Genomic DNA, 11951 nt, shown 5'->3' with positions numbered 1-11951 from the left:
ATAAACGAAAAATGGGTGGCTTCCCCAATAATAGACCCAAACCAAACTAAAACAGTGTTGAAATAATTACAAAGGGTAGGAAATTGGTCAAACAAGTTTTCTAGTCTTCTCAATAGGCCGCACAAGGCAATTACAGAAGTTAAAGAGGCACATAGTAAGACAAGCTCATTTGTACCCTCACTTGGGAATAGCGACAACCACCTGAGGATGGTTGAAGCGGTAGAAGCACTATTAGAGTTCAAATTTGAAACTGCAGAAAAGAGGGGATCCAATACAAATCCAAGTACGAGAGTCTCCTAAAGGGATACTATAACCTAAGCAACGTAAAATAACATAAGCAAATAAACATTAAAATAAAATAAATAAATAAATAAATAAAAAAGCAAAAAAAAAAAAAGCAACTTCAATGTCTGGCGGAGCAAAGGGTAGCAAGAGACCCAATGCTGACTTGTGGAAGGTGGACCGATGTACGGCTGGTGGCGTCGGGGAGCTAGAACGCCAATGAGTGCAATGAGGTGGCGCATGAGAGACGGTGACCATCGAAGGAACGTAAATCTAGCTTTTAAAAAAATTAGATCTAAGAATTTTAATAAAACCGGCCATCGATGTGAGGGAGAAGACGGCAAACGTGGTGGATAAAGCCACCGGGAACCGATGACTTGGAATTTGTGGAGAAATACTACATTAAATCTAAAGAGAATTTTTTTGTTGTTGCGAAATTTGGATAACTCGATGGAATGACTAATGTCCGGTTCCCTTTTGATCCTTCTGCTGTATATAATGGGTATCTCAATGAAACCTCAAGAGATACAATTCTTCATGATTTCTACTATAGTGGCTTCGAACTACTATGAGAATAAAGAAACTATAAAGAAAAAAAATAATAATAATAAATGGAATACACATAGATTTAGAGTGTTTTTTGTGGGGTATTTTTGAAAAATGACTAGTTAAACTAGAAAAGTTGAGTTTTCTAGCAAAATTAGCCAAAGAATAACTAGTTCACGAATGCTCTTATAAGCTTCTGTTTTGTCAAATTGATTCTAGAACTATTTCTTCTTATTTTGTAAATTAATCATTCTTTCTATTAGAGATTATTCTTTTATTTGGAATGGATTTGCTTATGAATGGAAATTCCATTTTCTCAACTAAGATAATGGTTTGTTGATGAATGGAATGTCAGTGACTCTTCCCTCAATCTTGAGTGTTGAACATTCTTAGCCCTCGATGATCTTTCAAATTAGCAGCTCACTTGCTAAAAAGTAAATGCAATAGAAAGGTTATATCAGTAGATGATTTTCCTTATATCAGTAAAAGTAAATGGAATGCAACCATACAAAATTGTGGAAACAACTTCTACATTACCTCGTAATTAAGAAATAAACTTACCATTAAATATATGAAGAAAAAAAAAATACACCATTGTACTTGGAAGTAATATCCACTGGGAGAAGTGTAAACCACAAATTTCATGTTCTTAAAATATAAAGAGCAGTAAAGGCATAATTTGTTGTTGCTAATTTGCATAGAGAGAATAGCTTCACCAAAGAATGGCTTTCACTAATATAACATCTATATTGGTTGTAACAATAATCCCTTGTATTTGGAGATGTATAATAGATTGGGCTGTAGGCACAATTTCCATTTAATTGAAAATTCTATTTGAATTAATAAGCAAAAGTCTAAAGGGTGAACCAATCTAATATCTTATTGTATTTTTATTGCAATCTATAAGCTAATTAAACAACATTAGGAATTGATATTTAGAGTGGAATCATTCAACTGCCAGATCTTTTAATTGATTATTTGAAAACAAAATGACATATTGGAAGCTTTTGTGTAACAGAGAATTGAACCAAATGAATACCAATAATTACAATGATTTGAGCCTCCCCACAATATTTAATCCAATATCACTTAGTGCTAGTTTTTTCTCTGCTTACACAATGAAAAATAAAACACCCAGGTACGTCATTTCATCAACTCTGTTTATGCAAAACCGTGTATTATTATAAATGAAGAAAAAAAAAATAATAATAATAATAAAAATAATTCACTTACTGTTTCTCTTCATTTTTAAAGAATCGTGCATATGGTAAATTTTTTATAGATATGAGAGAAGAAAACAAGAAAATATATAATCACCACCAAGTATTGAGGAAGTGAGATGATTTAGCCAAGCATGTGCATTAGATCAATAATCAATATAATTTGCTTAGGAGAAAAAACAACAATTAACATTATGTTAACCACAAGGAAAAGAACACGAAAAATAAAAAAAATAAAAAAATAAAAAAAAATCAGCACCTCATGAATAGGACTTAGCGTTTGCTTTCACTTAATTACATGCCTATATCCAAACAATAAACCATTTAGAAAACCAAATAATTTTGCAAGTTTGTACTGTCTATCAATATAACCCAACCAAAATAACACGATACAATGAGATTTGGTAAGAGAAGGAGGAGAAGAACAAGAAGAAGAGAAGGAAGACAAGGAGGAGGAGGAAGATGAGGATTTATCAAATATCGAGAGTCTCATTCAAGCTTTAGTCTTTTGTAAAATGTATCTTTCAAGCTTTTGTGTTCTTTGCTTAAAAAAAAAAAAAAAAAAAAAAAAAAAAAAAAAGAAAGAAAGATAATGAAGCTCTTAAGAACAGTAATCGGTAGGCTAAAAAAGTGTGAAAACGTATTATGTCATGTTTTGAGAGGCCATTTAATATAATTTCTTTTTTCAAAGTGCTAGATCATTGTATGAATTTTTATTATTATTATTTTAGAAATTTTGGTGCGTGGTTAGCCAAAGAGCAGCAAGAGCTTTTGGTTATAGGAAAATACTTAATAGAAGAGTAAGGTTATATACACATTTTTATTTCATAATTATTTTATAAATACTGGTGTGGCAATCTCAACCAACCTTTAAAGTTTTTTTTTTTTTTTTTAAAAGAAAAAACAATGAAAAATCGAAATGGTTAGTTAAAATTGACACGATAGCATTATAAGAAAATAAAATTATAATAAAATAAAATAAAATTCTAACAATACTCTTAATATAAATTTTTGCCACCACCCATAAGGAAAATAGTGATGTACAGGACTGAACTAGCTTCATATCCGGCAATGTAAACATTTATAGCTCCCCAGCCACTACAAAAATAATCTTGTGTCCTAGTGTTTTCAAAACTGGCGTTTATATTAAACGGCATGTTAAAAACTAGGTTCGTTTTCAGTATTCGGTTTTTGAAATTAGAATTTAATTTTTATTTGGTGCCCGAATTTCGAAATTTAACTATGTGAGATAAAATTAGAAAAAAAAAATTAAAGAAAATATGATTTATTTAGAAAAAAGTTGAATAAAAAATATGATCTATTTTTTAAAAAAGCAAACACTGTAGCAAAGAGTTGCATAAAATCATAATTCAATTCTTGAAAACTAAATACCTGGCGTTTATATATGTACGCAAGTAAATATATCACTTATGTCTTAAATTTCTGGGGTAATTATTTCTTCCCCCCACGAACTACCAACTTTTGTCAAAATCTCTCATGAACTACCAACTCGACCAAAATAGAGCACTAAACTACTAACGTTACAGGTTTTCCCTCCTTCCGTCGGTCAGAGGGGTTAAATCTAATGGTCAACGCCTCACGTGACCGTCACATGCTGTTTTACAAGTTTTTTTTTTCTTATTTTGCACTCATCTTCATTGTCAGTTCATGAGGGCATGTTGGAAGAGAGTGATAGTTCATGAGATGAAAATGTAATTACCTTAAAAAAAAAAAATAGAATCTATGCCAACAATTTTTTTTTTAAGGTAAACGCCAACAATTCTTTCTACAATTCAAATCAATTTCTTCCTATTTTTATCTTAAAAGGTTTAAGTTTACGTAATTAAACTTTTATATTTAAAATTTTCTTTTAAATATATATCTGAGCCATGCACGCTTTACCGAAACCAATTCAATAAAATTTCAAAACACCTTCCCATTTATGGTACAGACAAAAAAGCCTCATTTGTCCAAAAATCTGCCATAGTGTTGGATGATAAAAGAGGTGGTACCAATTGTAAAGAGACTACATGCATTTTTATTTTTTTTATCTGTTTCTCTCTTTTTGTTTTTTTTTAGTAATATTTCTTGCACAAATTTCATAGAATTTTTGTACAATTCTAATAACTTTTTTTTAAGATCAACCATTGGATATTTAAGGCTCACATGTAGGAAAACAGATCCAATGGTTGATCACAAAAAAAAAAAAAAAAAAAAGTTGTTAGAATTGTGCAATAACATATATATATATATATACTTGAAATGGTATTAAGTAGGTTGATATGAACTTGAAAACATAACTAATGTGTGGATCAAAGGGTCAAGTGTAGAAAAGACGTAGGCCTAAGGCCTGAAATGGGCTGGAAAATATATTGGTTTTTCGACGATGCATTAATGAAGTAAGAACAAGTAGGTCACATACATTATGGCAGGGAGAAAAGAATCATAGTTTATGAGTATCAAAAAATAACCCAACGGTGTGTTGGAGTTGCATATTTATCTCCAACACGCATAGCAGCCATTCCACACAATGTAGAGAACGACTCAGAGAAGGAGAACATATGCTTTAATTTGCCACAACACAGCTTACATTGTGTCGTGTTCGTATCAGATTCACGGGTCGTTGCAAAAAGGCTTAGTCGCGTGTTAGGAGCATGTGCGGGGGAAAGGGAAAGTTATATAACAATCATTTTAAGTAAAAAAATTGTTAGAGTTGTACGAAAGTCGTACAACTCTAACAATGTTTTTTTTTTTTTTTTATGATTAACCATTGGATCTATTTTCTTATAAGTGGGCCTTAAATATCTAATGGTTAATCTTAAAAAAGTTGTTACAATTGTACAAAAGTTGTACGAAATTTGTGCAAGAAACATTACTAAAAAAAAACCGATAAAAAAAATGCATGTAGTCTCTTTTTACAACTGGTACCACCTCTTTTATCATCCAACACCATGGTAGATTTCTGGACACATGAGGTTTTTTTGTCTGTACCATAAATGGGAAGGTGATTTGGAATTTTATTGAATTGGTTTCGGTGAAGCGTGCATGACTCAGATATATATATATATTTAAAAGAACAATTTAAATATAAAAGTTTAATTATGTAAACTTAAACCTGTTAAAATAAAAATAGGAAGAAATTGATTTGAATTGTAGAAAGAATTGTTGGCGTTTACTTATTAAAAAAAAAAAAAAATTGTTGGCATAGATTCTACTTTTTTTAGGTAATTACATTTTTTTTTCCCTATGAATTACCACCATCTTCCAACATGCCCTTATGAATTGACAATGAAAATGAAGGTAAAATAGGAACAAAAACTTGTAAAACGGCATGTGACGGTCATATAATGCGTTAACCGCCAGAATTAACCCCTCTGATTGACAGAAGGAGGAAAAACTTGTGACGTTGATAGTTGAGTGTTCTATTTGGTCAAGTTGATAGTTCATGAGAGATTTTGACAAAAATTGCTAGTCCATAAAAAAGAAAAAAAGAAAAAAAAAAGTAATTACTCCGAAATTTCAACATTTTTGTCGTGACAATTGCATATACGCCAGGGGATTTGATTCTTGTACAACACAAATACAACAACTGTACAACAACCCCTCACATGAGGGTGGGCCCCAGTATGTAGGACCCATCCTCATGTGAGGAATTGTTGTACAGTTGTTGTATTGGTGTTGTAAATCTAACATTTTCCATACGCCAGTAACTCATGGGCAACATGTCTTCCTATACAAATTAAAACACGCGTGGTTTTATTTTATTTTTTTTTCTTAAAAAAATAAAAATGAAAAATGAAAAAGGTGCCGCGGGAACAGAAAACATATTATAATCCCGCAGTATCTCAATGTTTCTCTTTGAGTTGCAGATCTCCTCCCTCAACTTTCACCACTCCCCCTACACCGCCTCTCACTCTCAACTTTCTCTTTTTATAATCATCTGTTTCGATCTCTTTGAGTTGCAGGTCTGAGGATAGTCTGATCTCTCTCTCTAGCTCTTGTTCTGTTTCTCGATCTCTGGCGCCACGAAATCCTCCAGTAAGCCGCACCGTACCACTGCCATCCTCTACGTACGCAGCAAGCTCTCCCCAACTCGCCTCCATCGAACCCCCGCAGGTGGGGTTTTCTTCCCTCTCGATCTCTCATCATCGACATTGTATTCATGTTTTATCTTTGATTGATGTTGTAGGATTTCGATTTAGGATTCAATTTGTTGGAGGTAGCTAGGTTTCGAGTTAGGTTTAAATCGATTTAGGTTTCGATTTTCTCCCTATCTAAAAGGGGGAGTTCAGTTTCCTTCTCCTATGGATATGGATTTGGATTATTGTTCGAGAAGATAATGCATCCTTCAAATAGAACATTTAAAGGCAAAACTCTATCGACTATCATCTACCAGAACTCATCAAAGGAGATGCCCCTCAACACAAATTACAGTCAAATTAAGTGAGAGCAATCCATTTTACTTATCATAGCTGGCTACTGCAACGTGAAACATATTATAATGCAACGATGGCAAGGTTGTCAATGGGTTTTACAATTTGGGAACTTTAAAATCTGTTACTCGTCTCAATGTGTAAAATTCCAAACCAGATATCCTAAACAATAGAATCACATACCAAATAACATGATAATCATTTGAGGAATTATAGAATTGTTTGGAGACTAAGTAAGCTAACATTAATTATTAACCATATATATATATATATATATATATGTGAAACAACTGCATGTGAGACAGCATCATTCATGTGCTGATAATTTTCTTTTTATAAGTAAGAGATCAATTTTATTAAAAAAGCGTAAGGCTCCAATTTTCTTTAAACAATCATATGAGAATCTCTGATTTTGCTGATGGATGTAGAATCACACAATATTTTGACTGATTAATTCAGTTTCTCTCCTTCTCATCTAGTGAGCGTGTATTGAATTGAAGTATAAATAGAGTTTACAAGATTGTGTGAACAACAAATGTTTTGGTTTATCAAGAATCTATGGTGTTTAATTTGTTTATCATTAATGGTTATTGGGAATGATGTTTCATTTGTTTATCAGGATCTGTTTAAGAATTTAATTTCTTAGGATATGTTATGGTGGATAATGTTTAGTTTGTTTATAAGAACATTTTTAGTTATTGTGGATGATGTTTTTTTTTCTTTTTTCTTTTTTATAGATTGTGGATGATGTTTAGTTTGTTTATGAATTTATTTATTAGAACATGTTTAAGTAATCAGTTTTACAAATTATAATCCAAAAGAAGCAGGGAGCAAAGATCTGTTGGACGGCAGCTCAAACAAAGAAGGGGCTGGGGAAGGGATAAATTTACATGTATCCTCTTTGATACAATTTTCACATGCATTTCAAACTTCTGCGAGAAAGGCCTAAAGTCCTACTATTTGGGGAAATATTAAAACTTGATATAGTTAAAAGGCCAAGAATATGCGTAACAAAGAGAACGCTAATTAATCAGAAGGAAATGGAACTTACTTTTGCAAATCTATGGAATGAAGCTGCCACGATTGTGTTAGAGTCTGGAATCTCACCAAACTCTCAATTACCAGTATAAATATTCAATCTCGAAAAACAAGTCTTGAGAGAGAATAGTAAAAATGGAAATAATAATAATTAATAATAAAAACGAAAGGAAAGAAAGATAGTCAGTCAAGCACCTAGCTCTGCTAGATCCATATCAAAAGAGAGATAAATTACATTTATACAAAGCGGATCACTTTCTTTTACTGATGGCAGTTAAAGAAGAACTTAAGTCTATCTTTGAGAGCTTCAAACTTTTTGAGTAGCGCTCTTCAGGAAGGCTAGTACTCTCCATATGTCCAACCATAATCAAGTAAATAAACCGAAAGTAGCAAAGTAAAACATATCAATAAGTAGAACACCTCATAATAACATGAGGATTCCAATCATTGAATTATCTTAACAGCACATATTAATAATTCTGAAAGAAATGAACTTCAGCACAATGTGCTTGCATAAATGCAATCACCAACTTCTAAACCACCAATTTTTAAATTTAACAACTTATTTTGTCACAAGTAAAATTACATTAGAAAATATAAATGAGAGATGCCAAAACTTAAACTCAAGACTACACATACCCATAAAAAAGAAAGATCTGGCGTCGGTGTTGTAGTTATAACTACAACACAATCTGTTGTAAAAAAAATTAAAGGCCTAGATTTTAATTTAAGTCAAACTGTGTCGTTTGATTCCCAAACATATGAAGCAAACATCTGACGCCATGTTTAAGAGTGTAGAGGGAAGTAAATCCAGAAAAAAAAAAAAAAAAAAAAAAAAAAAAGGAACAGTCTTTCACTCTCTTCCTTTCTCTCACACACTTTCTCTCTCTAACCTAAACCTGATATGAGGATCACTGAAGCTCTCCTCTATCTCTCTCTCTCTCCAATCTGATTTCAACGCGAAGGACTCAGAATCAGAAAAGACTATTTCAAGTAAGGTTGAGAAACATGAAGGAATTTTTTGAACAAGAGACCAAAATCACATAGATACTGCAGAGATTACTGAAAACAACCAAAAATATTCTACAGAAACCAAAACCACCGCAATTAAATCAACAGCTCGTCAGCAATAGCACAAATAAATATGTAGAGATTTTTCTTTTATTTGGAATTGATTGATTTGTTCATGAATGGGAAAGGTCATTTTCCAAAACAGTGTACTCGATTGTTGATGAATGGAATGACTGTTCATTCTGCCCCCTCCATAATCTCTCAAATGTGCAAGTAAAGGTCCTCGTATGAGCCTTTTTGGTTTAATTCAATCTAATTGAAAGAAGAAATGCAAATATAAATGAAGCTTTTTGTTTAATTTTAAGGCTCTTCCGACAAAACCACAATGTAAAATTAACATCTTACAAATTGGTGTACACAAACACGTGTAATGTTAAAGTTATATTTTATATTTTTAAAATTAATGTGACTTTTAAAATAACAATTGAATTAAAATTCAATAATAATTTATTCTAAATCAAATAATAATTTTAAGAGCTATATTAATCTAAAATGATAAAAATATTATTTTTAACATTACTCTATAAACATAATTGCCATGTCCTAATACAATAACACACGTGTTGCGTTATAACTCAACAGAAGCAGATCCAGAGAGCTAAATAAGAGTACAATTTTATTTTATTTTTAACTTTTTTAAAACAATGTATTTTTGTTAGGTTTATGGGCTACCAAACCCACGTAACCCATTGGCCCAATGCTTGGTTGGGTTCCTGGAAATCAATATGAGCTTTTATCAAATATAGAGATTCCAATGCATAATCAATATGTTGTTCAGTATTTTGTTGACATCAAGACCTGTATTTATTAACCTCTTTTTTTTTTTTTTTACTAATTATTAGAGATGAGATTGAGGATTAAGTATTTCATATATCATAGTATCTGGTTCAGTGAATTTTCCCTTCAATTTCGAATCCCAAATTTTGTTATATTTTAATACTCATGAGGATTACATGCAAGTTCAAATTTGACAGCATTTTGTAAAAGAAGTTTAATAAGCTTTGGAATGAACCTTTTAGAAAATATTTGGCATCTCACTACTACAACAACAACAACAAGCAATTAAGGTGTAAACAATAAATTACTTTTTACCACAACACTAATCAATAACGTGTCACTATTTGACACGTCACTAAAATATTTAGTAACGTGTAAAATTTTACACGTTATTATACTTTCTGTGAATATAATTTTTTAAAAATATATTAAATTTTAAATTATTAGTTAGTGGCTGATTTTAACATGTCACTAAATTTTAATAATTATTAATTTTTAAAAAATAAATTTAAATTTAAATAATTAGTAACATGTCAAATTTGACACGCTACTATTTAAAGACATGTTAAATTTGATGTCACTAAATTTAGTGACATGTCAAATTAGCAATATTGTCATTATACTTTTTTTTGGACAATTTTTAGACCGACTCCTCTCCATTTCATGAGAGGATCCGTTTGGCGCCCCGATCAAATTCTATCCGGTTGACAGAAATAGGAGAGGAGGAGCCCATCCTTTATACAAGGACATTTTTGTAATTTCTCAATGCTCCTTTTTTATTTTTGTCAAAAATTTTCAAAGTTTTTCCTCCTACCTCTTTTCTCTCTTTCTTTTTGTTTCTTCCTCATTTTCTTTTTCTTCTTCCTGTTTCTTCTTTTTGGGTAAGTGGCTTTTCAGATTTTGATTTCCGGTCGATGGGTACCGAATTTTTGGGTAGAAAAATCTCTGAGAAAGCCGTATGGTTATGGGAAATTTTATGGGTTCTTTAGGGTTTTCGGGTAAACAAATTTTTGGGGTTATTTGGGGAGAAGACCGAATGGGCTTTGGGCAGGATTTCTGGATTTTCTTGTAGTACAGCTTGTTGGGTTGAATTTGTGAAATTTTTTATGTTTCTGTTTGAATTTTTTTTCCCTGTTTTTCGGTTGTCAGTAGCTAGGAGTATCTTTGTGTTTGCAATTGGATTGTTGAATTCTTTGGAGAATTTTCTTTTGACAGATTTGAATGGGTATTGTTGGGTTGGTAGATATATTATGAAATTTTCAGATTTTGATTTTTCTGTTGATGGGTTTGGTTTTCGGTGGAGAAACCGAGTGGGTCTTTGGAACAATTTGGAGGATTTTTGTTGGCAAAGCGAATGGGTTTTGTGAAATATTTTTGAGTCTTTATCTTGTTTTGATTTGGGTTGATTGATTGTGAAAATTTCTGGGTTTTGCGAAAGATTTTCTATAGAAGAAGAATGGGTGTTATGATTTTTGAATTATTTTATGAGTGAGTTGTACTCATTAAAATTGGTGAGTATTCTTCGCTCATCAAAATTTTTTTGGTTAAATTAGTGAGAAAGAGTGATTTTTATACGTTTTCACCAAATGACTTAAAAAAAAAAAAAAACTATTTTAATGAGACTAATAAAAATGCCATGGAATAGAGGATTTCCAATAGGTGACTCTAATTGAAATAAATTTGAAACAATTATTGTTTGGAATGAGTGCAAACGTGAGTCACGGAAATCAGGTTTAAATTAGTTTACGAGACAAAAGGGTGCTCACATCCCAACATAATTGTTTCAAATTTATTTCAACTTTTTACTTTTTATTTTTATTTTTTTGGGGCCGAATATTTTGTAAACAGCCGACAGAAATAAAGGTCGGTGTGTTGTCATTAGGGGTGTGCATGAGGCGGGGCGGGGTGGATTTTCGCCCTTTCCCCCCCCCCCCCCCTCGCACCCTGCGGGTTGAGGATTTTTCACCCGCAAACCGCATAAAAATGGGAAAATTCGTGTGGTGCGGGGTGATGCGAGGTGGGGGGTGTGGGTTGCGCAGGGCGGGGCGGGTTTTCGTGTGAAACCCTCTGAGCATTTCAGATTCTTAGCAACCAAACAGCAAGCACAATACACATGTAGAAATCAAAAATAAAAACTGAAAAATAAGCCACTAACACTAAGGTTTGAAAACAAGGGTTTCGATCTTGGATTGGAGCTGGTTCAGTTCGATCTTCAACGCAGTCGACAGCCACGCGGCGGCCCACGCCTATCAAGCTCTGAGCTCTCCATGGTCGTCGACTCACCGTTCCGCAAGCCTTAGAAGGCTAGAAGAACCAGAAAAAGACGAAGAAGAAGTGGAGGAGTGAATGAGTGTGAGAAAGACGGAGAGGAGTTTGTACTCTGTAGAAAGATCAGAGATGGAAGAAGAAGAAGATTCTAGATTAGGGGCAAAATGTTGCGATTTTACGTTTTTAGGCTAAATGCATCGTTTGGAGAGTGACTAACAGCTGTAAAACACTTTGAAAAAAAAAAATTCATCTTCATCCTCCACGTGGCTTCTAGCTTCTTCCAGCCTTCCCCCATTTACTATTTTACCCTTCAGGC

The 11951-nt window shown here is 32.6% G+C and overlaps 1 protein-coding gene across 1 annotated transcript in view; it reads left to right on the top strand.

Annotated features, from left to right (window-relative positions):
- LOC133878798 (disease resistance protein RGA2-like) overlaps positions 1-11951 on the top strand; it is a 92859-nt gene that overhangs the window by 57550 nt on the left and 23358 nt on the right. The gene's annotated exons all lie outside the window — the stretch shown is intronic.

Source organism: Alnus glutinosa, chromosome 10 (genome assembly GCF_958979055.1).
Source record: "Alnus glutinosa chromosome 10, dhAlnGlut1.1, whole genome shotgun sequence".
Classification (NCBI taxonomy): Eukaryota; Viridiplantae; Streptophyta; class Magnoliopsida; order Fagales; family Betulaceae; genus Alnus; species Alnus glutinosa.
This window is presented reverse-complemented; position numbering and strand designations above follow the sequence as displayed.